Genomic DNA, 26,924 nt, shown 5'->3' with positions numbered 1-26,924 from the left:
GCCATCACAGAGGACAGTCACCACCCCGGGCATGAGCTCTTCACCCCACTGCCCTCAGGCAAGAGATATAAGAGCATACGGACACTTACCACTAGATTCTTCAATAGCTTTTATCCACAAGCAGTGAGACTGGCGAACACATTTAGCCATCCCCCTCGGACCGCACCTACACCATCACCATCTACCTCATTTTAATTTATTTATTGTACGTCTCCAGTCATTGTTTACACGTCTGTATTGTTTATATTCAAACTGTCTGCATGTTTACTTGCACATTGTCTATTGTTTGTTTGTACATTGTCTTGATGCACTGTTTGCACTTTGTTTTGTTTTTTTTACACTTGTTTTACAATCGAGAGACTTTCTGTAAGTAAGAATTCCATTGTACCAGCACCGGTTACATATGGCAATAAAGTTCAAGTCAAGTCAAATGCGAGGAATTTCAGAAAAATCTGGAAAAGCAACGCTTGCAGTAAATTACAAATTTAAAGCGTGTAGTCAGCATGAACAGAACAATGCAATGCTCTGGAAAATATGATCTGAAGCTGCAATTACTCTTTTATCTCGGGCAGTTCATTCCGATACGATGTTTCCGCAGAATAAATGAAATGCCAAACTCCAAACATGTTCTTGCCATTATTATTACTCCTGCTACTGTAGTTTTAAGCTTTAATCAGTGGGTATGTAATGTTGTAAAGGGGCTGGACTACTTTGTTCCGTCAAAATTCCATTATGTGAATTTATGCTTTTTTAATATAAGCATTAACAATACAATGCATGCTCAAAAACCGTTACTTATTAGCTTAAGAAGCGGCAGTGTTTTGACAAAGTGCAGTATTCAAACAGTAAATGCTGAAGTGTTTAATACTTGATTGAGAGCAGATCTCCCTCGATTTAGACAAACTTTTGTTCGGCCGATGATTTCAGATCAAAATCTGAATCAAGTGGAAAGGAAGCTGAATTACGCTGGGTACTGGGTATCACTGTTACACCATCAGGTCATGCTAGGAGGATTTGGGGGATCAAACTGACACAGAGGGACCCAATGTGGGGACTGAACCCACAGTTCTGAGATTAAGAGATTCATGCTCTATCAACTGCACCTATAACTCTTGTGCTACAGCAGTAATGTTTCTGGGTGTGGATGAACATGACATAATAGGCTGACAGCAGGAACACGTGGCCCACAGGCAGTGACAGTATCGCTATCACATTTGGCTGCAGTATATTGTGTTGAGAGCAGCAATAACTTTCCTGCAGAGATGGGAGTGCCTTTCATACAGCTCTTTCAATCGGACAGAGTAACAGGAACCGACCTAAAGTTTCGGCTGTGGATCCATCTCCGCATGGGGGAAAGAGACAGTAAAATAGCAATGAAGAAACAGAAAGAATTGTGCTCGCTGCAAAGTAGGAAAGAGGTGGTCAGATACATAAAACAGCTTGGTGATAATTTGCAGCGACAGTTTTATGTTATTTAGTACACAGATTTCTCTTCATGTTCCTTAAGATGTGTAATTTGTATGTTGGTTGTATGAGAACAGTTTCTTCTCAAGTCCTGTCAATTGACAGTGGAGAGCTAGCTGGTGCACATCTTCAAGAAGACTCTCTTTAAGGCAATTACAAGTTTCTCAAACAAATCTGTGTCATATTTTTAAAATAATTTAGCTAATGAGCAATGAGAGTATAAATTAATTCTCCCAATCTCCATACAAAGATAAAACTCCATGTGTGAGTCTAAGTTTCTTTGAGGCTACTGATGTACGTCATTATTGGACATTCCCAGTGATATTGACTAAGGAGCTCAATTTTTACATGTTGTAGTTCAACATGTGCAAAACATTCGTATCCCCTGCAAATATCGGCAAGGTCAGTGATATTCTCAACAATGCGTGACATTGCAATTCGTGCCATAATTTTTCCCAATGTATTCTGACATGCCAAGATCAGAGGGTCATATTTAAAAAACTGGTGCATTAAAATTGTTTGTACTTCAGGATTTTGATAGTCTGTTACATTGTCTTTCACACATCAGTGTCAGAACTGTGAGACATTTTCATAATCAGGGGGGAGGCCGTAGAAATAAGCAGAAAGTGCAATCACTTTTTCCCAGTGTAAGTCCGTGTTATGGTGAGTTTTTAAAATTGGTTTGCGATTTTCTGAAATATATTCCATACAAAAATATAGTTTGGACAGTCGCTATTTGGATATTCCCTTTCAGTGAAGATGTCTACAGTTTTCCAGCCGGATTAGTACTGATCGAAGAGAGCCATCTACAGGCGAAAGGCGACATAACATCACAGCAGCAGCATTTAAGGTGGAACGAAAAACACGCATAAGAAGCTGGCGAATAAGAAGCCAACTTCAGCCTCGTAGCAGACCCTGGGAGGCACGCTCAAAATAATCATCTTTCCCAGTACTTCAGAGTCTTATTTAGATCGCTTCACTGCAATTTTATTTGATTGATTGGAGATGTGAAGCCATCGAGCCTGAACTGCGCTTCACATTGAAATTGAAGCCATTTCTCATGTTCTCTCAGTGTCGAGGAAGCAATTGAGTGTAAAGGAGGCGACTTGAAAATGAAACGTGTAATCACCTAACAGAGGGTCTTCACGACGGGGTGCGTCAGCTAGTTCTCCATTATTGTCAATTTACTGGACTTCTGAAGAAACCTATCTACAACGAAAATACAAACTGCACAGTTCAAGGCACATGAAGAGAAATCAGTGTGCCGATTGACTCAAAAATGTCGCTACAAACAATCTACCAGGCTGATTTACTTGTCCGACCACCTCCCTCCGTCCCCCTTTGCTGTTAGCACAATTCTTTCAGTTTCTTTTCTTGTATTCTCCTTGCTATTTCAGTGTTCCCCATGTATAGATGGATCCACAACCGAAACCGTTTTCACCCTGTGTTTCTGCACCGTCAGTCTGTATGAGGCGCACACTTTGCACAGCTCCAGTGGCGCAATCGGTCAGCGCGCGGTACTTATACAGCAGTGCACAGCGAAGTTATGCCAAGGTTGTGAGTTCGAGCCTCACCTGGAGCAGTGTCTTTAGCTACTGAAAGCAACTGTCAAGTTTAGATATTATTAGGTATCTGATGGAGATAAATTAACATCAAACGAAGAAGTAAAGGTTTACTTCGAGTCACAATCAAATAAGGCTCCACAGCTGAAACATTGTGTTTCCTTCTCTTTTCAGCATGGAATAAACCTTGACTTTTTCCTTTGAAGCCCATGCATTCTGACGCAGCTCCCTACTTAAATTACCATCAGCTGTGTACCTCCAGCTGACCTGTACACAAATATATGAGAGAGGTCTACTGAGACGAGAGGAGCACTGAAGACTTGAAAAAGCTCTCGAATTAGACTCTGTGTTTTTGTTGTTCCCTAGATTTGTTTTTAATGTTCTTTTTCTTTTGAAGTTGTTGCATTTGTTTTTTTTTTGTAGTTGTTAGACTACTACAGGGATTTACCTGGGTTCCTGGAAGACTTCTTGTTTTGTGTTTGTTGTGTTTTCGGGTTAAAATTGTTTTTTTTCTATTTATAGGACCCCACGCATTACTATGGGAGTAGATAACTTTAGTTCTTACATTGTACCTGAAATTACCACATAAACTACTACTCTGTTTCCCTTTTTTTAAAAGGCACAAGTGAAGTTTGTTTTTCCTTGCTGCTGATTGGTAGCTACAATGGGTCAATTGCAATAAACCCTTATACAATAAACTCCACTGAAATTTGTCAGCAGCTCTGTACTAAACCTGTTCTCAATTGCAACAAACCTAAAATAACAGCTGCTGCCCGTTAGATGTTACTGCATTAGGAGTCTAGCTTAAACCACCTCTTCATAGGTTTTAAGCTACTCAGTAGCGGACTAAGCAGAACAATCGATCACATTAGAACTGTCTTGAATGTAATGGAAATAATGTACTCATTAAGTAACAAGCTTATGCACCACTTGCTTGAAAATTATTATTATATTTAACTAAAATTGCTTTCCAGACACCACAAATATTCACAATGAATGTTATCATTACACGTATTTACTAATAAAAGTGTTATTTATTAATTATTATGTATATCTTCCATGTATATTTTTATTAGTAGCTGTATTACAAGTAATGCATATACAGTCTTTATTATAGTTAGTTTTCAGTTATCCTGGGGAGGGAAGAGAATGGAAATTAAGGAAATAAAAATTTAAAGGGCTTTTAAGTCTTCAATGTGTTCTGTCATAGCTGTGTGTTGTCACATCTGGGTGTTAGTTTAGTATATTTGTTGTATTATTTATTGTGATTTAACACTACACTTGTGTTTCTCAGGAGAAAGCAGTAAGATTTTGTTTTATTTGAGGGTACAGAAAATTGTATTGTACGCCCAAATGTAAGGTTACGTTAAGAAAACATTATTGTTACCTTTTGCAACGTTATTTATTTAAGACGGTTCTTCAGAATAGTGTCCCTTACGTATCTGTGACTGTGGTCCAACAATAACGGTGCTGAAATAGCCGGAATGTGTGGGAAGAAGATGGAGATGGAACAGGAGGCTTATTCAGTCGATAGAAAGGTTGTGTAGGACTGAACACACTACGGTTATGGTACTGGGTTTAAGAGCATTACGATCCTACAGTCTCCTGATCCGTAATCAGATGCGTTATCCAATGTACCACTGGCCCTTGTACCGCATTCCTCAAGTGCACCACTGTGAGCTTGCGCCGCTACAATAATACATCGCCCCAGTCCAAATTTTCTAAAATTAAATGAACACTTCCATTAAATTTAATGTAGAAGGATGTTGCTTTCCATAATGATAAACTGTGTGGCAAGACAGGCACCACTGAGACTCAACCCCAGGATCTCCTGTTTACTAGGCAGGCACTCTAACCAACTAAGCCACAGCATTCTCACATCCTAGTGTTAATTCTGCATCAGCAGGGTCAGCTTGTCAGCACGCCTGTCTCCATTTGGTGGTTTGAGCTGACGTTGCCATGACGTTGCCATTAAATGCGACCGAGAATACTCCAACCGGCGCGCCGCTATGCCTGCCGTCGGAGAACTAAGCCATGGCACTGGCATCAGATATCCCTTTTACAGCCACTTGGACACATCTCAATTGCTCTGAGACACCTGCATTCAGTGTGCGCTGAGCCTGCTCGCTGAGCAAGTGACGAGAAATGGCTTATGTCCAAGGAGTTCAATATGCTTTTTATGTTCAATGGGGTGTCCACTACAGCTAACACTGAAGCGCAGCACAGGCTCTGTGGTTTGACATCTCACAAGGTAAATGTTGAAATTGTAGGTGGAAGAGGAAAATTACCCTTGAGTATGGGGAAAGAGTCAACTCATGTCCGGAGGGGGCTGAAGTGTGTATGGAGGTGGCCAAGTGGTTAAGGCAATCTCCTCTTAATACATGATACTCTGCACAAGTAGGTTTGAACCCCATTCTCCTCGAGGAAGGGCTTTGACACATTTTGACCTTTTTAAACTTGGTGTGCTTTCGTTTTGTTTCTTCGCTCCTGTATTACAGCAGTAATATTTCTATAGGTGTATTATCATGGTAGGCTGACAGCAGGAACACGTGGCCCACAAGCAGTGACAATATCAGAGGTGTCTGCAGTGTGTTGGTTTGTAAGCAACGATAAAATAACTTGACATGGAAGCAGGTGTGCCTGCATTAATACAGCTCCATCAAGAGGAAAAAGTAACACAAGAACCGACATAAATTCAACAGCACGTTTCTGCAGCTGAAAACAGAACATACTCCACGTGATGATTGAGCTCACAACCTCGGTATAACTCCACTATAAAAGCACCACAACCTGACCAATTGCGCTACTGGAGCAGCACAGCACAGTAGCACATTTTCCTCAGTGTACTCAAACAGTGCTTCTTCCCTAGCCTACCAGCTTCAAGACTTTTTTAAATTGATCAAAGATTCATTGGAAAAGGTTTGTTGATGGGTCAGGTGGGAATCACACCCAGATTCACTGCTTGCAAGGCAGCTATGTTCATCATTATACCCAGGACTGGCGCCAGGGGAATGATCTGTAGGGGGGGGGGGTCTGAAATCCTGAGGGGGGTAGTGATATTTCGGTTTAAATGGAGCCATTGCAACCATCCAAGTGAATTCTCGCAAGCATGCCACTGATTAGTATTTCATGTTAGAAGATAACGACAAGCAATCTGGTATTTAGTGATGAAGAACAGTTCCACGTTCATCAGAACTCACGTGATTATTTTTGCCTGGAGCATCAACCATATGTGTTCATTTTTGCAACAACATCAACGGTAACGAGGTTCTGAATCATTAAGAAATCATTGTAAAACCAACAGAAAGTAGAAACGTCTATAACTACAGTCCTAGTTATATAACGATTGTAAGTATAAGGATAAACTACTGCAAGGCATTGGTCCACCTGAGCAAATAAGGTCATAATAATGTTGACACCCCAAAACATAGACACTATGTAACGTGCTGTTCCTGGACAGATAGCCCTCCTGCACATTAAACAGTCTGATGTAGTAACTGTGAATTCGGGGTTAGTGTAGTTATCTGACCATTGACAATTTATCCAAAACTGAGGGGGGTGGGACTGTTCAGTTGAGGGGGCGATTTTGGCATGCCAGTAACATTTTGACAAAACGTCCAAGAGTTACGAAAACACTTACTTTGTGTATAAAGTACATTGTGTACACACTGTAAGTTCAGAACGCGAGAAATACTGCTCAATATGGGATCCTGTCCAGGAATATCAGGGCTGTAAGGGGGTCAGATCTATAGATGTAGTAAACACATTAGTGGAGACAGTGTGTCTGCCCTCTGTGTGAGAGCCAGACAGGAAAAATAATCTGTGGTCTGGGAAGAAGAGACCCTCGTTGGAAGAGCGGTGCTTCTCACAGGAGAGAATGAAAAAAAATATTTTTCTCCTTGGGGGAATTAAAAGCACTTATGGGGAGTGGTGTGATGGTAGTGCATCTGATACCACATCAAAAGGTTGTGTGTTCAAATCATGTTGAGATCGGATGATGTATGTTCAGGTTCAGCTGGTGCCGAACCCAGGAATTAGACCATGCCGTTTGGTTTTATCTGTACACCACATAGATAATCTAAATGAAATAACAGAGCAGTACAGGACACGCATTCAGGAAATTACACAGCAAGTCATTTTGAACATGACAAGAGAAAAGGCACACTGCACATCCGTGAAACATCACGTCCGACTTTAGAGACAGTTACATCACAGAATGGAAGTTTCAGGCCCCTTTTTCATTACAGGTTCAAACTAACCTGAAAGTTACAGAGTTTTAGGTCACTTTTGTATTTAAATGTGTCTGAAGCCTATAAATATAATTTGCCCTTTTTTAAATTGTGGATGAAATCCAATCCCATGTACCAAGACCTTACAGTATATTCATGTTAATTAAAATGACTAATGCTATTGGACATTAGCTGGTGCTTTTTGTAACGATTTGCTATTTCATGCTGGAAAGAAGGAAACCTGACCAACGTTTGCTTTCAGGTGCGGTTCATTCACATAATGGACTTCTATTTCTGAGTAGCCTGATTTAAAAACACACGAACCCGGTAGAAGTCGAACCTCCAATCTCATGATGCAAAATCAGACGCGTTATCCATGAAACCACTGGCCAATCATGTAACTGAATTGCACCATGGTGAGTTCAGCACTGCAACTAGTAATTACTAGTAATAGTAATAATCCCATCCTAAATTTCTAAGTGAGAAACGTGTTTTCTACATTTTTATCAGTTTTAAAATATCATCTCTTTAATACAGACAAAGGGTTTGTGTTTCACTTTGAAATTCTGATTGATTTAGAATTCAAAGAAAAAGATGCTTTCTTCAACAACGCAGTGCAATTATGACATCTTTCACTCTACTTCTCTCTTGTAGTAAAGCAGACCTTGCAGTGTGAGCATTTACTCTAGTAAATTAGGTCATGTATCATGTTAAATCACTTCTTCAAAACAAAACATTCCTGGTGCACGTTTTCTCCATGAAAAAAAAACATTTTTCCCTTACATGATTTCTCTTTTTTTTTGCATCAGAGTACAGAAAGAAGAAAAAAGGGAAAAGCAGTGTCGCAAAAAAACTCCATCGCCCTTGGGAGATGTCAAGCTCATCGGATATGAAAAGTGCCCAATAAAAGCAATTTCTTTTCATTTATCTTAGCGTCAGGGCTGCTATTGTGTGTAGAGGAGGCAACTTGCTCAGCCAGCAGACTCACCGCTTACTGAATACAGGTATGTTTTGAGTGTCATGCTGATCGTCTTATAAATGCAAAAGAAACTTTTAAAGCTGATAAAGTTTTCCATTGTAATTTGCATGTAGCTACAACGTCCCTGGAAGAGAGATTTTATCAGTTGCACGTAATCAGTATTTTTTACTTTTTGTTTAGTACTGGAAATATATATTTTTTTAATTTTTCTAAAGAAGATCTCAAGAAGTATTGCCAGGACCTACCTTTAGCATTCAATAGCGATATTAATGGATCAGAAATGTAAGGTAAATTGGTGATCTGAGCCAAAATAGTCCTTACACGCCTCCTGGAACAGTGTTCATATTCATAGCAAGTTATATTCTTTTTCAACCCCAAACGTTGCTATTGCATTAAGCTTTGTGTGACCATTAGAGGTTTCGGTAGCTTCTGGAGAGCGCACTTTTCCAAACTGAAACCTATAAGAACATTATTCAAGACGCACCATGTCCCAGAATCATTCATCGGGACTAGGATTAATATCAATGGAAAGTACTTCAAAATAAAAGATTTAACTGAAATATTAAAAGAGTAGGAAAGCATTTAAAGTAGAAAAAAATCAGTTCAGATGATATTTAATTTTTTGAGAAATGGGCACATACATCAGCTCAGTGAGCAGTGCGAGGTGCTCTTCTGGAGATGATGTTAAATTAGTTAAAATCATGTGATAGTTAAAAAAGCTTAATACTTAGTTAAACAGCCAGCACAAATGGTTGCGTTTGTGATTATGTCACTTCTCTACTACAGCAGCGTCGGTAAAAGACCCTCTGAAAGCAGTAAGGCTCTGCACAGCTGAATTTGTGCTATTTGGAGAAATCCACAAACTCGTGTTTTTCATGTGCTTTAAAAGACAGCCATACTCACCGACAAAATAAAGACACTGCTGCTGATTTTTTCCGAAGCACAGTTGACCTTTCTGAGCCAATTGATGAAGCTCACCCAATGAATACTATAGCAGAAGGTGGAGGAAAGTGCAACTTTGTAACTATCACAACCACAGGAACAACTGCAAGAAGTAGAATCAATTTCCCATCGAATGGTGGTGTTGTCTGAGGTACGCGATGTGAGCGTGTGCAGAGAATCCCACAATCTCTTCAAAACTTGGACAAAGTATTTCTGATGGAGCGCTGTGCGCAAAGATTGAATAAGCTTTGCTCCTGCCGATGATTCTGCGTGAAAAAGCACAGCATTCAAGTTTCACAGACAAATGCACCATGCCTACTGTAGCGGCGAGGCTTATTAATAAGAAAGAATTAAGTGTTCTGAGCCTTCCCAAATGAGGCCCCATTTCTGTGTTCATCTCTGTGGTGCAGCCACAGAGAAACTATTCATGCAGGTTGATTTAAGGTTCCTGATAAGGACAGCTCCCAAAGGGGATGCACTTAGCTAAGCCTGGCTATCATGATCAATGGTCATCCATTGGTGCCTATCTGTCTAGGGAGTGCCAGTTGGACATCTGGACTGCATTCCTAAGTGTCAGGAGTAAGTGACTCATATTTCACCTTGATCAACCAATCAGGGGCTGGTAGGGCCGAGTAACCCACGTGGGACTCTGATGCCCATGGAACTTTCAGCCAATCAACGAGCTGAAGTTCCTCCAGGTAAAAACAGGCAACACAGAGAGCCTGAGAGATTCAGTAAGATTCAGGGAGATTCAGTAAGATTCTGGAGAGGATTCTGTGGACTGTTCTAAAGGGAATTCAAAGGAGAATTCCAGGGCAGGACGGCCCAGGAGCAGAAGGCTCCCAAGGGCAGGACATTCTCGCAGCGTGCCTCCTGACCATCCTGAGACTCAGCTCGGACAACCACGGAACGGCCAGTGTGTCCGAGTGCCAGAACTTTCCTTTGTTCTAAGAGTCTAGAGCGGAGGTTGCCAGAGAGTAACCAGCAGCAGGCCTCGTGAACAGGTCGGAACTGTGGACAGCTGAATCACTATTCAGAACTAGCTCTTCATCAGGAACGAACCGGTCCTCTTCCTGACTTTCTGGGACCCACAGTCATCTTTTCTCCTGTGCACAAACTTTGCTAGTTAAAGCCAACAGTGAGCATCAGCAGTGCACCGTCACAAGCCGCACAGCACAGCCTGGCACCGAGCCAGAGAGCACGGATTGGACAGCAACAGCCTGCAACTGTTTGTTTGTGCCCGCAGGAGATCTGAATCCCCAGAAATTGGATGAGTATTCAACTTCACTGCATTACAGCTCGAGAATTCCATTGTTATCCAAACCAGTTGATATCAATTTAATTCCTAAGAGTTATGTACTTGTTTTGAGTATCTAATGTAGAAGTTGTAACCAAGTTCACTTTACGAAACGGTCTTAATGAATGATATACTGAACGTATGTCCTCTTGATATGTGTAACACTTTGTAACTGATTGAATATATATCTTTTGTATTCTGATAACCCTCTCGATAAGATCTGTTAGGTTTACATGCATATTCTATGTATTAATAAATGTATCCTCGTGTATTAGCACCTGTGTGTGTGCGTTGTTTGAGTTATGTCGCATGGTTGGACTCTAAAGCCATCAAAAGAATCAACTTTGTGATTTACTGCTACAATAAATAATTGTCTCAGTAAATGCCCAAACCCTACAGAACTGGTGCCTTCAGAGAGCCACTACAGTTACATATTTGGCGTCCCTGAACGGCCAGTTTTTCTTACACTACAGAACCAATTTTAAAAACAATTGCGGCACACTACGATTCACACTGACTCAAAAGTGATCACGGCAGATGTTGTTCCCTGCATAATGCTGAAGGGACCAAAGAGCATTGCTGTTGGGAACACAAAATGAGGTTTTTTTATGCCTTGATGTTAAGCTGACAAAGACTATCTTGAAACACCTAGTTCAGTCTCTCGACAGACTGTCAAGCAAAGCTTTTACCCATTGACGTCGCAATAGAAGGAAGGTCTTAACCCACCAACACTTAGCAGTGGCAAGATTCAAACCTAACCCAGCGAAGAAAATGGAGCACAAACCCAGCACTTAGACCACCCAGCCACACTCCTTACACCTTACTCTCTTGAGAACGTCGGGTGGGTTCAGCTCTTGTTGTGCGACGCGTGGAAATGACTGCATCTTCATTTTCCGAGATGTTTCCTATCACATCTTTGTCAGCTCTGAATAAAGTGCTTCTTTGGAGCAGGCTTCAGACCTTTTATTTTATTTATAAAGGAGGGCCATTCAGAAACATGTAATTCCTGTTTTAGAAATGCTTTGGGCGGTGTGTTTTATATAATGCACAAACAGTATTCTGATTGTATACTGTAGACCTGTGTAGCAATCATACTGGACGTGACTGGGATTCTGAAATGTTTCTTGAAAAGGTATTCAGGGCTGCTTGAATCTATAATAAAAAAGTGACCCGAAACTTCCAACCTTCCAATCACTGATGTCGCTCTCCCTAAACCTGTACGGGATGTTTTGCTGATGTGCAGTGTGCCTTTACTCCTGTATTAAAAACGACCTCTGTTGTTGGGCGGAGTTGAAGGAGAACTTACTGCACAGAAAAAGTACGTAACGATAAAATATTTCTGCGCGTGAAACACATCAATCGTTCAGCATTTCTAAAATGTTTAATTGAATTGACAAAGAAATCCTCTCCTTAAACTTCGAAAAGGATTATCTGTTGAGCCAGCAGGCGTAACACTGCAGTTGCCCGTTTCTCACAGGTGGTTGAAGTTGTGGATAACATTTAGCAGGTTTGGCACCATGGCTTAGCTGGTTAAGACGCCTCACTAAAAACCAGGAGACCCTGGGTGTGAATCCCAGCGGTATCTATTCGTAGACAACAGGCCACTCATTGTCAATATTTATGGAGCTTAATTTAAAGACAACGGGAGAAGCATGAGTTACAGCTTTCTGTAGCTGTTTTATATAGCGATGCATCGGTTGGCTCTGTGGCGCAATGGAGAGCGCATTGGACTTCTAGGCTTTGATAGAATGAAGTCATTCAAAGGTTGTGGGTTCGAGTCCCACCAGAGTCATGTATCATTTTGATTCAACCTTTCAAAATCCTCTAGGGATCAGTGTTGATCAAGTCAAATAAAGGACTTCTTAAGAGTCCACAGTTGAAAATGAACCAGCAGCCACAAGAAAGAAATTAGCACTGGACTGTGATCACATTACTCCTGTCCTGGACTCCTTGCACTGGCTTCCTGTCAACTTCAAAATCCTCATGCTCACCTATAAGGCTCTCCATGGCTTGACACCACAGTACCTGTCTGGGTTATCGCCCTACTCCCCACCTCACAACCTTCGCTCTTCTAATTCTGGTCTCCTATCTGTCCCCCAGTCCATCTACACTCTATGGGTGACAGGGCCTTCTCCTGTTTTGTACCAAAGCTCTGGATCTTTATTCCCAAGGATATCAGAGAGTCACCTTCTCTAAACTCCTTCAAATCCAGACTCAAAACCCTCTTCTTTAGAAGAGCCTTTAATGAACTATTCTTTACCCCTCCGTTCCTACTGTATTTAATACCACCACCTATTGACTCCTCTAACTGTGTATTCTCATCCTGCTTATCTTGTGTATTTTTTAACTTTATTGGTTTCATTCTGTAAAGCACTTTGAAAAGCCACCTTTAAAGGCACTATATAATGTATAGATTATTATTATTAATAATAATAATGAACAGCGCATTTAACACTGAGCACATGCGGTCCTTCTTTGCAAAGGATTGCAAAAGCTGGGAATTAGCCTTTCACTCGTGTTGTTGAAGACCGTATCCTGGCTTTGTTGCAGGAAATGTCTGGATGCCATCACCGGATCAAGGAGAGGATCAGGGTTTTGGGAAGTCTTTTTGATGCCTGACACTGTGTGTTTCCTGGTTGTAACGGGTGTCATTCTGGACCTAAACAACAGAGAACACCGTTGAAATAGCTGAACTGCCTAGCGGACACTTTGTCGCCTTCTTCTGACCTGTATTTAATGCGATTCTCTGAAAACTTGGCACGTTATATCTGTGCTACCTTTATGGAGGGCACACTCATAAGAATCATAGATTCGATCACAAGCATCTAAAAATGAGCCTGAGAAAATGACATCACGCTATGAGGCTGAATGGCACAAATTCTCCTGTTACTTCTGCAGCAAATGTGTGTTTTTTGCTTCTTATTTGGCAGCAGTGGGATTCCAACTCACACCCCCAAAGAGACTAGAGCTTTAATCTAGCTCTAAATTAAAAACTAGGTGACTTGTAATGGCTGGTAGGAGAGGAAAGGTATAAATGCTTCTTTTTTGGACAAAGTCTTTATCTTTTTTTTCACCAGTTGTTTTGATCAAATTATTGTAACGCAGTGCCATATTAAGGTATAATATGTACATGAACGTCATGTCTGAGTCGATGATGGCAGCTGAGTATCGCTGGAGGACAGTTCATCATGAGTGGGTAAGCCTGCATAATGAGGGAGAAGAGATCGGCCTCTCTGATGCAGTGTCCAGTGACACTAACCTTCTGTCCTACTGTTCTCTGCTAATGTAGATGGTGAATGTTTATTTAGGTGAATGTAAGGTTTCATTCTTGTAAAATATTTCCGAGCACTTTTTTTGTTGCTGAAAATTAATCCTGAGCATTTGAATGAATTCCGATATTGTCACCTAATTCCATACATTGTTTCATCAAACTAGAACATTTAGAGGAGGTCAATTGCATTTATGAATTGCATAGTGATAGTATTTCTTTCCATTTAAATACTTCAGTCAAAAATGTAGAGAAGGTGCTCCTGTTTTCACCATTATAAGAACTGTGATGCACCAGTAATATTTACTCTCATAAAAGTATTGTAATTGTATTGTTCTGTTCTGTAACAATCTTGAGTGACACAAACCTTCTGTTTTACTGCACTACACTTCTCCAGAGGCCAGTTCAGCACACAAGGATCCTCAGTCAAACAAACACTGCAATCGCTTGATAAACGCTATTTCTCATCCTTTCTCTTAGTGTCGGTGCTACTATTGTATGCAAAGGAGGCGACTTGACAATGAAGAGAGTCTTCATGAAGGTGTGTGTCGGCAAGCTCTCCACTGTCAATTGACTGGGCTTGTGAAGAAATCAATCTCATTCAACAACCATACAAATTGCACAGCTTAAGGCACATGAAGCGAAATCTGTGAGCTGATTGACACAAAACAATGTCACTTCACATTATCTGCAAAGTTGTTTTGCTTGTCTGACCACCTCTTCCTACTTTACAGTGAGCACATATATTTCAGTTCCTTTCTCCCATGTGGAGATGTATCCACTGCCAAAACTGCTGTCTGATTATTTAAATTATCTGTAAAACTGTTACATGACTTCATCTAATTGTAAATTTATAAGACGGTCTCTGAGACATTTGTGAGAGTAGCTGAATCCCAGGGCTGGTATGGAATCACACACAGGCGGGTCTTCTGTGTGATCTGAGTCCCACTGCTCAGAGCTACAGACTGGTCAAATGGTCACTATTGTAGACACGACCATCGGACCATAGGCTACAAATAATCAATATACCGATCATAGTGTCACTACTGTTGTTTATTACATAAATACTGTATATAAATAATAAGATAATTCCACACTCATAAAACATTTATAAACATTTTGGGAGGCTGACATACAGTAAAGAAAGTAATACTGAAGAGTTTGGAAGTCCTGGAAAGCGTTAATAGATCCTTCTTGCTTTCGACCTGGAACAGAGCCCACAACTGCCAGATCAGTGACCCCTGAGCCCAGTTCACAGAGAAGAGAACCAGGAGCTCTTCTATGTCTCTAAGAGGGCTGGGAGGAAAGATAAAAGGGGGAAATGTGACATGAGTCCAGGCTGTTCTGTCTGATATTGTTCATGTAGCAGCACTGATTGTCTGAATATCTTCTGGTTCTGGATTGTGAGGATAGAGAGCAGTACGGAGTTGAGATCCTGTCTGAGTGTGAGTCTGAGCTGTGAATCTTACTGAGAAGAGAATAATGATTTTTTATTCTGCCTGAGAATTTTCCTGAGAATTTTTTTCTTTTCCAAGTGGTGTTACATCCCCTTCAGATACTCTACACAGACTGCCAGAGAGAAGAGGATAGAGAGATGGACAGATAAGAGCACACACAGCAAGAGACACCGACGTCTTGATTTACTTTGAAGCAAGTGTTAATTTCTTTTCTGGAACAAGTTGTTTCTGAACTTCAAGAAATTCATACAACTTCTGAAAGATAAAATACAAATCTTGCTTCTCAGGACAGAAGAAATGCTTCCAAAAAATGCCAGTGATTTTTTCTCCTTTTAACGAAAAGTGGAGGAAAACAACAGCAGTGCAACTCCGTCGGCTTGATTTAGCTTAATACAAGTATTCACTTCCTTTTCTGTAGATTACAGCCTGCGAAAGATGAAATGAACTTCTTGGTTACTCTTAGTCAGTGCAGAAGAAATACTGCCAGCTGGCAGGAAAATGACAGTATTTTATTTTCTTTAACTACAAACATGTGAGTTGTGAAAAGCAACGGGAATGTGTCCCTGTGCAGCTGTTAAACAAAGGGCTGGTGGGTCAAACGTACTCAGGGACGTGCTTCAGATTGTGATGATGTAAACAAAATCTCCGCTAAAAATTGAAGGGATTTCTTCGCAAACCCTCTTGAATGTGGCAGGAAATCTTTGTGTTTTACTCGTCTGCAACTACAACAAGTAAACAAATAAGTACCTAAGTCAATGTCCAAGAAAACCATCTTCACGTGTGGAATTTTTCTTTAACTGGCTGTTGGGAGAATTCATTTATACACCCGTTTTATCCTTAGCAAAAATATTTTAAAATTAGAACACAGATTTGTTGGAGAACTTGACAATCCTTGACAATCATTATTAAATCAGCATTATACAAATGTGCGTTGATATTTTTAATATGTACCTTAATTGTAATATATATATACATAATTGCTTTGATATGGATGTTCATTTGAAGGAATTGAGGAAACTATGAAGGATCGCAGAACAACCAAAGATACATTTGGGCATCTGCTATTGGTAAAGATGAAATAGTACCTTAAGTGTGAAGCTTTCATACACACGAGAGAAAAAAACAGTTTTAATGCACTTCATTAAACTGATGGTATGCTTATCAATCGTGCATAGAGTGTACATAGCAGAGGATGGTTTCGATCCATCGACCTCTGGGTTATGGGCCCAGCACGCTTCCGCTGCTATAATGTGATTCAACACAACTGCTCTATCTTTGCTTTCTAAAAGTGCGCCCGAGATGAAAAGTCTAAACGGTAAACGCAGACGTCACTTTGAGCACTTGGTCTTTTATAGCACAAATCATCACCCGCTGCTCTACATGGGCGTGTCTTCAATATCGTTGAGAACCAAACCTTCTGCTTTCCGAGGCAACTGATTCTTTCGTCGTTAATTCCCAAATCTTCAATGAGAATCAGTGAAACGAAAATCAAACACATGTACACACTCGCGTCCTAACCTGAAAGAAAAATCTACACCCACTTTATAATACTGAAAATGATTCAGGAAGTACAGCAAAGTTCTAAAACCAGCGAATGCATCTGCATACAGTACATAAAATGTCAATTTTTCAAAAGTAAAATCTTCAGCTTTGAAAGATTACCATCCATATATTTTCGTTTTTCTCTTTTTTTACATAACACGCTTTCGAGAAACAAACTGTCTTTTAATTAAGGTTTCATTAGAAAATGTGTATCTTGGTTTGCCAAGTTAAAATCGGCACATCCCAGTGGGCAAAAGATGTAGAATATACGACTATTGAACGCATACCAGACGTGTAACTGTGCTCCGTAACTGGTCTAGAATGAAATTGATTATATGTTTATTATACATAAATGGTTGTAGTTCTATTATACGGATAAATTTAGAAGACTACTATACATATATAGTTAAAGGTCTATTATACATCAAAGAAAGATTTTTATAGGTGTAGAAACTAGTAAATAAAGCCAATGATTTATTTTAGAAATTTATTCTTAAAATATACAACTATTCACACCTGAAAAATATGTAGTTCAAATTATACATTATATACAATATTGTAATCAACAAATGTCTAACCATCATAAAAAACACAACTAGTAAACTTCGGTTACAAATTCTAGTAACATGGCAATATATATATATAGTAATGACAAACACAAACTAATTACATGAACACGCTAATATTTAACTCAAAACCACATTTCGAAACTTCTTTATTTCCACGAAAATATTATTAATGTAGCACAAACGCTACTTTCTAATAAAGACAGAAAGAAACTATTTGTTTTGTGTCTCATGGTGATCCTCCTCTCGATACTAATGACATGTTTAATATGATCCCTCGAGAAAAAAAAGGAGTCAATTTCCGCCTGGAATGATTGATGCCCCATCAAACATTTTGTAATATCCCTGGAAGTTTATACAGTAGAATCCTGGTTCGTGGCTTAAATTCAAGGTAAACAAGACTAAGGAAACGAGTTGGAAACTTGATGTCGAAGTGGGATTTAAATCACCCGGAACATTTCACTACATTGGGCAGTATGTGCTAGGGGGCATTGCTTGACATCCCTTCGATAGCTCAGTTGGTAGAGCGGAGGACTGTCGTAGAGTCATTCGGGAATCCTAAGGTCGCTGGTTCGATTCCGGCTCGAAGGAAGGTGCTTTTTGTGTACTTTAATCAAAGAGTTAAAAAAGCGAATCTGTTTCATTCAGACATTTATCAAAAGTTCAATAAACGACGAAGTAGAGGTTCCTGTTCCGAATTCAGCCCACGTCTGATTGTCTTGTTTTGGCCAAGATCCGATCTTTGAATTAAGGGACTACTCTGTCTGCTTTGTAATTCAAAAATACATACAAATGTCAAGTTTTTTGTAGATATAAAGGTGTTCTCTGTTTTCAAAGGATAGGTACTTAATTGGCATAATGATTTGGTATTGATTTTGTATCGTTGTATTATGAAGTTTGTGCTTTCTGTGTTTTTATCGTATTGTGAACTTATTTTTTAAACAAATGCTTACAAAGGCAAACAGGGCACACATCTGTTTATACCAGTGGTGAATTGTACATTTGTACAAGCTACTGTGCACTTCTGGGAGTATAACAGGTTCGATATAAAGTGGCAAAAATATAAAAGGGGAATATACCCCAGACTGCGTATAAGCTCTCGTTGTGACTGTTGTTTTATTTTTAGATAAAAATGGCGTACTGTGCACGAAATGTTGCAGAAACACAATTTGATATTTTAATAATTATTATTTTAATAATTTGATCAAATTGAGGCCCAGGATCCAAATCTTCAGTTCTGATTTTTTTAAGTGATATCTTTCCTTCCTGTCGTGGAAGTCACACGATGTGAGCAATTGTTTTTTTTACGTTGCGATCCAAAGATCCTCAGGCGCACTGTAACCAAACCAGGATGGATTCTGCTCGGAGCCGGACTGAGCTCATTCTCACTCCCTGTGCTAAAAACAGAATTAGCTCTTCCCCGAACATCGTCTACAGCTGCTGGATGGTGCTCTGCGTCTTACTGCTCTGGCAATTACTTTGACGAAAGACAGATCACTTGTGTGTTTTTAACCTTCTCGCAGCTACAGCTATAGCCCTGAAAAAAGCATTAGCTTTATCAGTTTTTACATTAATCTATTTTGAATCAAAGTTTGATATTTTTTTTTTATTGCATTTTACATTACAATTATAATAATAATTATTATTATTATTATTACGCACACTTATATAGCGCTGTTCTGGATACTCCACTCAATGCGCTTTACAGGTAATGGGGACTCCCCTCCACCACCACCATTCTCCTGAATGATCACAGAGAGTCAGGACCTCGGTTTTACGTCTCAGCCGAAGGACGGCACCTGTTTACAGTTTAGTGTCCCCTTCATTGTATTGGGGTATTAGGACCCGCATGGACTGCAGGGTGTGCGTCAAGCGACAGAAACCAGACGTGTGTCGGGCTCGGCTGCGAGCAGGACAATGACATCACAGGGACAAAGTAGAGGAAATCAAAAGGGTTCTATAAAAGACCTGTGTAAGCTGTTGGTTTGCAGTCTGGACTCTAAATCCTCCGATCCGATTTTAAATCTCTCTAATACCTGAGCTGCGGCTTCTTCCGAGTATTTATTCGTATACTTATTATGTGTAAGTGTATAGATGAAACCTTTCATATATTGTTCAGTTTAAATCAAAATGCTTTACTAATACAAGAGAGAAGTATAGTATGAAGGATGTGACAAATCTATGATTTCTTGGAACAAAACGGTTTTTATTTGCATTCGAAATGAAGCGGAATTTTAGCGGGACACACAAACCCTTTGTCCTTTTTAGAGTTTTTAGAGTGAACAGACATAAATGTAGAAAACGTGTTTTTTAGCACTACAATAGCAGGGTCAGTGGCATAATGAATAACGCGTCAGGCCTCGCGTCAGAAAATTATAAGTTGGACTGCCGTCTGGCTTGTTGCGTTTATACCACTTACGTTGTTTTATATAAATGAACTCCACCTGAAAGCTATAGAAAACACTTTGGGTAAGTTGTCTGCAGCCTCATGCGAATTTCGACAACTTACCCAAAACACTGTACTGTCTGGAGATCAGCTCCAGCTCTGAACTCAATTGCAATGAAAAACCATGCGTAACAAAACTGGAGAACAGCTGAACTTCTGTTCAGTTCGGTGATGAGGGATCAGAACTGTCCTTGTTGTAATTAGCACGAACTGCACAGGCTCTGAATCAGACCATGTCAATTAGTCTGATCAATGTAGGACACGTTAATGTAGAATTATTAAAAGGTTTATTAGTTAGTTAGTTCAGGTTTACCCACCTGAACTAATGTAGAATTATTACTTGGTCTGTCTCTTGTTTGTATATAAATGAATGTCTCTGACAACTTAATGTTAGTTTTACGATGTAGGTCAGGCGTTGACATATGCACGAGTATACTAAATGTCTCACTCCTGATTCAACTCATGTTCTATAGGAGATTGGCGATTCCTCCTGTTTCTCATACAACCATATCAGAACAGAAGCCCATTTCACCCAGCTCTGATTCAAGATCGACTTGCATCTTTATCCCTTTTTTGTTCGTGATCATTATTTTCTTTAGTTATGATCAATATTGAACTTTTTCTAAGTGAAATGACAATAATCAAACATGCAGGCAGATTTTTGAAAAGTATTCGGAATTGACAGGGTGCCCCTTTGGAACAATCGTCAGAAATTGTGAGAAAATGAAAGTTATGTAAGCTCTCACACAAAGCATTGAAGATTGGAATCTGAGTGTAAAAAAGTTACCCGTCTCCCAATGATAGGCAGGGATACACACCATGACTCGAATAGACTCAGCGAACTTTAACACCTATGATATTACGAGTGCTTTGCACGTGTCGAATTTCAAGAAGGAACTACTACAACAGTTGTTGACAACCACCGGCAAAGTCCAATGCCGGCAACATCTGAGAAAATAATGTTCACTCATGGAATTTGGTCTTTGAATGGCTGGCGGGAAAATTCATTTATACTCCTGTTGCACCCTCAGCTAAAACATGTTAAAATAACAACGCAGATTTGTTGCAGAACCTGACAAGAATTATTGGGTTAGCACTGTATGTATTCTTGTATATTTACTTTAATTTTAATATAAATGTAAACATGCATGCTGTATAAGCTATTGTAATTTTAAAATATGTTAGCTGAGGATGCGAAGGGGGCTATTATACCTTATGAAACACGCAAGGAACTGTAAAAAAGGCTGTTATTTGAATAAAATTGGCGATCACAAGAAAACCACAATTTATGTGGTATTATCATCAATATCCTTCAAAATCTACGTTCAAATGAAGGATTTGAAGAAACTATGAAAAAAGCAACAGTAATAGCAGAGGATTTTGATTTTTGCTCTTCAAGTCAGCAGATCACCGTAGAGTTACACCCCTACAAACAGCACAAAGGATGAATCCCACCACCTTCATTATTGCTGTGTTTGTGCCAGTGAAAGTAGCGTTTGTGTTATTGAAAGCATCTCGGAAGATGAAGGTGCAGTCACTTCCACATGTCATGATATCATTAGATCTGACGACAAGAGCTGAAGCCCCCCCTAGTCCAAGCCAGCAATGTGAAGATGGGTATGAAGGAAGGTAGCGTGGCTGAGTGGTCTAAGGTACTGGATTTAGGCTCCAGTCTCTCTGGGGGCGTGGGTTTGAATCCCACTGCTGCCAAATATTAATGTTTTAAGACCTGCAATACAATCAGTAAAAGCGCTTTTTGTTAGGCTGTGGGAGGTGTTTAGAGATAGACTTTCTAAAAGACAGGCTTAACATCAAGGCAGAAAAAATATTTTTTCTCAATAGAAATTCTCTTTGGCACGTTCAGCTTTATGTAGGGAACAACGTCTGCCGAGATCACTTTTGAGGCAGTGCACATGATAGTGTACCGGCAAGTACATTTAATATTGGCTGTGGTGGTGAGCTGCTTTTGTCTGTGAAACTTTTAATTCTTCACGCCGAATCGTTGGCAGGGGTAAAGCTTATTAAATCTTTGAACATAGCGCTCCATCAGAAATACTTTGTTCGTGATCAAAAGAGATCAGAGGATTAACTTCATGAATTCACATAGCATACCTTACAGGAAAGATTTAAAAGGGGAATTGATTGTGCTTCCTGATGTTGTTCCTGTCGTTTCTTTGGATACAAAGGTGAATGTTCTTTGACGTTCTGCTAGAGTATCCACTGGGTGGGCTTTATCAATCAGCTCGGAGAGGTCATCAGTGCTCTGTCTCTGGAAAATAATCAGCACTGTCGTTTTTCCCTGTCCTGTCTTTTAAAACATATAAGATCACGAGTTTACAGATTTCTCCAAATAACAACTATACATTTTAACCCAGCGGTTAGCATTCCTTCAATCCAATAGTTTTACTCCGGGTAAAAAGCAGCGAAATATATAGAGAGATTATATTCAAATATTTAAACGTTCTTATTGGATTACCTGTATGGAGATATCGCTCAGAATTCCTAATATGATTTTGAGTTCAGTTTTGCTTTACTACTTTCAGAGTCTTTTATTGACCTTGCTGAAGCAGAGAAGTGACATAATCACAAATGCGACTTACCTGTGCTGCTGTTTTTGGTTAATAATGATTATTGCAAGGAAAAAAAACAGCTCCTTGCATTAAGAGCAAGAGCAACCAACACGCTCGCTTGTTGAGTTGGGTTTTTTTTCCGTGGTGCTCTTCCTCAGATGTAAAGTTATTTGGCGAGCAAGGACCTCTGAGAAGGAGCCTGAATCCATCAAGAACTCAGAAATTCTAATATCGCACTACTGTCTTGTGTACAGAGATCTGCTTCTTCCTTTTTGAGTGTTTTGGTGTTTAAGAGCACGCTTCCTACCTCGAATGTTAGTTTCAGGAGATGTGCTACCGGATAAATGATTATCTTGAAAAGGTTTGGGGATGCACTGGCCGGGATTAAAACCCGGCTCAATTATTTGGAAGTCACCTGTACTACCAACACACTTCTAAGAAGCACCCGCACATTTTCGCAATCCTCTCTCTCACCTACAAAGTTATGAAGACACAGACGACCAATGAAAACTAATTTGATTCACCCAAGGCTTCACTCTTCTGTTGTGATGTTGTTTTAATTAGTGTTAGCTGTGATGAGGTATTGTTTCTGTCTCTTAAAGTTTAAGAGTCTGCTCCTTTCTTCCTGGTATAGAAAAAAACATGTTCCATCTTTGTTTACAAACACCACTGTAAATTATTTGTCCATCTCTAAAGCCTGTGTGTATTGACAAGGCAATTCAAAAGCACATATTAAATAAGAACACGATCCTTCTTGTTACCATTCCCGTGGTTGGAGCGTTGTTTCGCCCTTTAACGTTCTTCTACAATATTTACAGACAGGGCTTTATCACTGGAGTTGTGTGCATCGGTCCATGAACATCAACTGTACTGCTGTTTTTCTATGCGTAATTTAATCGCAAGCACTTAAAAGATGCAAAAAGATTTCAAGGAAAACATAATTGAAAGACAGTCGAGTAAGGAGGTAGAAAAACGCTCTCCCCCATTGAAGAATCAACCACCGTCGCCCATGTGACTGGATATAAAAATAAATTATTCATTTCAATTATTCATGAAGGGTGGATTGTGGTCAGTGAACATATGCACATCTTTAAGTCAGTTCCACCATCTGTGCCATAGGGGATGTAGTTCAATGGTTTTCATGTATGAAGTTCCGAGTTCAATCCCTGGCATCACCAGATGTCTTACATTATTGTGCTCACATCGCAATCTTCTGTTGAGTGAGAACTCTTTGCTCGTGTTCATAGAGAGACAGGTTTACACAATTAAACTCAGTCACACACGAAGTGCTACAGTGTTGCTCTGCTGTTTTAAATGTACCTCCAAAGCATTTTGTTCTGTTAACTACCAAATGATTTGAACTAATTTTACATCATATTCAGGAAATCCAGAGAAGGTCATCAGACTTTTAGTGGCTGTTGAAGAAAACACCTGTTGAATCTCACCAGGGATTTCTTGAGAGATCATTCAGCAAGCGAGTTAACAGGGGTTAACGTAGAGAGTGGCGGAGGTGGGATGTCAGGGCTTGACGTCACTGCTTTATGCAAAGAATGGAGGGGTGGTCGTCAGGGCTATATGACTGTGCTTCACGCAGAGAGTGGTGGGGGTGTGATGTCAGGGCCATACGACAGTGCTTTACACAGAGAGTGGCGGAGGTGGGATGTCAGGGCCTGACAACACAGCTTAACGCAGAGAGTGGATGGGTGGGTGTCAGGGCCATATGACACTTCTTTACGTAGAGAATGGCGGGGGTGGGATGTCAGGGCTTGACGACACTGCTTTATTCAAAGAGTGGAGGGGTGGGTGTCAGGGCTATATGACAGTGCTTTCCGCAGAGAGTGGTGGGGGTGGGATGTCAGGGCCATATGACACTGCTTTACACAGAGAATGGAGGAGGTGGGATGTCAGGGCCTGAAAACACAGCTTAACGCAGAGAGTGGAGGGGTGGTGTCAGGGCCATACGACACTTCTTTACACAGAGAGTGGTGGGGGTGGGATGTCAGGGCCATATGACACTGCTTTATACAGAGAGTGGCGGGGGTGGGATGTCAGGGCCTGAAGATACTGCTTTACGCAGAGAGTGGCGGAGGTGGGATGTCAGGGCCTGCCAACACAGCTTAACGCAGAGAGTGGAGGGGTGGGCGTCAGGGCCATACGACACTTCTTTATGCAGAGAGTGGTGGGGGTGGGATGTCATGGTTATACGACAGTGCTTTCCATTGAGAGTGGTGGGGGTGGGATGTTATGGCCATAAGACACTGCTTTATGCAGAGAGTTGAGGGATTGATGTCAGGGCCATACGACAGTGCTCCACTCAGGCCTCTGCTTGAATTTGTACTCCTCCTCTCTCCCTACCTCTACCTCTATGATATTTGCACTTTCTGGAGAGGCGATTTTCTCCACTTCAGTAGCCCGATTGCGTGGAGAGGGCTGTAGAATGTGGCACCGCCTTTCCTGCTCCGTCCATGACAGGCGTGCTGGTCTCTGGAGAGAGAGCACGGTCCATCAGCGCACTCCAATAAAGGCACTGGAAGCAGCTGAAACGCATTGGCGAAGCTCAGCACTGGGCCGCTGGGCACATCTTACCACTGTTTCCGTAGTGTAGTGGTTATCATGTTCGCCTCGCATGCGAAATGCCCTCGGTTCGAAACCGGGCGGAAACAGACTGGCTTCTTTTGTCGCATACAAATGGGTTGTACAACTTTTAACTAGCAAATGGAAGAGGGCTGAAGTAAGAGACAAGATGTAAATAGGGTTAACTTAAGTCAGTTCTGCCTGAAAATTAGACTTCTAAGCAACAGGGGTTTATGGCAGGAAAGGGGGTTAACTGATAAGGATTCCAGATGCGAGGGGGCATAATCTTAAACTGACCATTTGGCCAGGGTCTCTTAACTGGCCAAATACCACGACCCCCCCCTTACCATAACACCGAATGATGTCTGAAGCAGCAAGGAAGGACTATATAACCTAAAAGTTTGTACCGGCACATCGAACAATACTTCGGTTTTGTTGTTTCTTGTGGGAAACAAGACTTCGGCTTTATTGTTCCTTATGTCCGTCATGGCAGTGAACAGGTCCTGGTTACAGGATCTCTAAAAAAGGAAATAAAGACTGAAATCAGATCCGACCCACCATGCTGCCACGGTGACGGTGCACTGCCCAGTGAAAGTGGCAGCCTGTCCCTGGACTGTGGGAAACTGGAGCACCTGGAGGAAACCCCCACAGACCAGGGAGAGAACATGCAAACTCCACACAGACAGCACCCACACCCCAGGTCCAGCACTGTGAAGCATGCTCGACGATGCGGAAGGGCTTTTACAAATGAGTGTGTAACTCACACTGGTGCCCAGGATGGCCTGCTACCGGAACGCAACCTAATTTTCTTAATGCAGTTTGTTCGAAGCGGTTTGCAGGAGCTGGAGGTGAGGACTGAGCTGGGGTCCAGTGTGCAAGTGTGACTACTGATGTAGTGTGTGTGTGTGTGTGTGTGTGTGTGTGTGTGTCTGGATCATTGTGAGCGCCGTCAGGTTTGTGTATTTGTTTAAACAAGAGGATGTGTCTGTGCGGGTCTGACTCTGTGTGAGGGTGCAGCTCTAACTGTTCGCGCGCGGGCGTGTCTATCTCTCTACAATGCATGAGGGGCTAAATCTGCCTCTGAGAAACTGACTTTTCAGAAGAAAAATCTATGAAAAGGCACGGCCTGGCCCTCTTCTCTTGCTCCCGACGTATAACACACTGGGGGATGAAGCTGGTGTCTTCAGCTGTAACCCTAGCTATTTATGCAAACAGCTCTTTTATGAAAAGCAGCTCTAGGCCTAGACAAGAGGAACAGATAAAACAAATCTTAGATTTATGGCTTATTCAAAGCAGACTGAGCGCTGCTATACTGTATGTAGGAGCCAGAGATGAAGAATGAGCTATTTAAGGAAATCAGGAGTGTGAGAGAGGGAGTGTGTGTTTTTCCTCCCAATAGAGAAGGCTTGTGGTTCTTTCTGCTTTTCTGCACAGGCTGCCAACATAAGTACGTGTTGGGTTCTTGGTTTGAATGCTCGAGTTGTCAGGCTGGCGTTTTTTGTTCCTATTGGAGCCCATAATTGTGAACAAGGCGCTTGAGGACGTCTCTGTGCAGGTGTGCGTTTGTAATGACGTGTGTGCGCATCTCTGTAGCGGATGTTTCAGTAAAAAAACGCATTTAAAACATTCAACCTTTTCATGTTCCTAATATTCTTTCATTCTTCACAATAATAACTAAGGTTGCTGCTGGAAGAGGTGTTAGTGGGGCCACCAGGGGGAACTCTCACCCTGTGGCCCATGTGGGTCCTAATGCCCCAGTATAGTGACGGGGACACTGGAAAAACTGTAAACAGGTGCCGTCCTTCAGATGAGACGTAAAACCGAGGTCCTGACTCTCTGTGGTCATTAAAAATCCCGGGGTGTTTCTCGAAAAGAGTAGGGGTTTTACCCCAGTGTCCTGGCCAAATTTCCCATTGACCCTTACCAATCATGGCCTCCTAATAACCCCCATTTATGAATTGGCTTCATTACTCTGCTCTCCTCCCCACTCATAGCTGGTGTGTGGGGAGCGTTCTGGTGCACTATGGC

The 26,924-nt window shown here is 41.0% G+C and overlaps 5 non-coding genes across 5 annotated transcripts; all 5 read left to right on the top strand.

Annotated features, from left to right (window-relative positions):
• The first annotated feature begins 2,952 nt into the window (after window positions 1-2,952).
• On the top strand, window positions 2,953-3,046 carry trnai-uau (transfer RNA isoleucine (anticodon UAU)). The gene is made up of 2 exons: window positions 2,953-2,990; window positions 3,011-3,046. It is a non-coding gene; the product is annotated as a tRNA-Ile (tRNA).
• A 9,126-nt stretch (window positions 3,047-12,172) lies between these two features.
• trnar-ucu (transfer RNA arginine (anticodon UCU)) lies at window positions 12,173-12,265 on the top strand. Its single transcript has 2 exons — window positions 12,173-12,209; window positions 12,230-12,265. It is a non-coding gene; the product is annotated as a tRNA-Arg (tRNA).
• Window positions 12,266-17,809: 5,544 nt separating this feature from the next.
• Window positions 17,810-17,897, top strand: trnad-guc (transfer RNA aspartic acid (anticodon GUC)). Its single transcript is given in 2 exon segments — window positions 17,810-17,846; window positions 17,862-17,897. It is a non-coding gene; the product is annotated as a tRNA-Asp (tRNA).
• Window positions 17,898-21,380: 3,483 nt separating this feature from the next.
• trnal-uag (transfer RNA leucine (anticodon UAG)) lies at window positions 21,381-21,462 on the top strand. The gene has a single exon. It is a non-coding gene; the product is annotated as a tRNA-Leu (tRNA).
• A 3,450-nt stretch (window positions 21,463-24,912) lies between these two features.
• On the top strand, window positions 24,913-24,985 carry trnaa-cgc (transfer RNA alanine (anticodon CGC)). Its single transcript has one exon. It is a non-coding gene; the product is annotated as a tRNA-Ala (tRNA).
• Window positions 24,986-26,924: the final 1,939 nt, after the last annotated feature.

This window comes from Lepisosteus platostomus, chromosome 5, assembly GCF_059453375.1.
Source record: "Lepisosteus platostomus isolate fLepPlt1 chromosome 5, fLepPlt1.hap1, whole genome shotgun sequence".
In the NCBI taxonomy this organism is placed as follows: Eukaryota; Metazoa; Chordata; class Actinopteri; order Semionotiformes; family Lepisosteidae; genus Lepisosteus; species Lepisosteus platostomus.
Note: the sequence above shows the minus strand (reverse complement) of the source record. Positions and strands in the feature narration are given on the sequence as shown.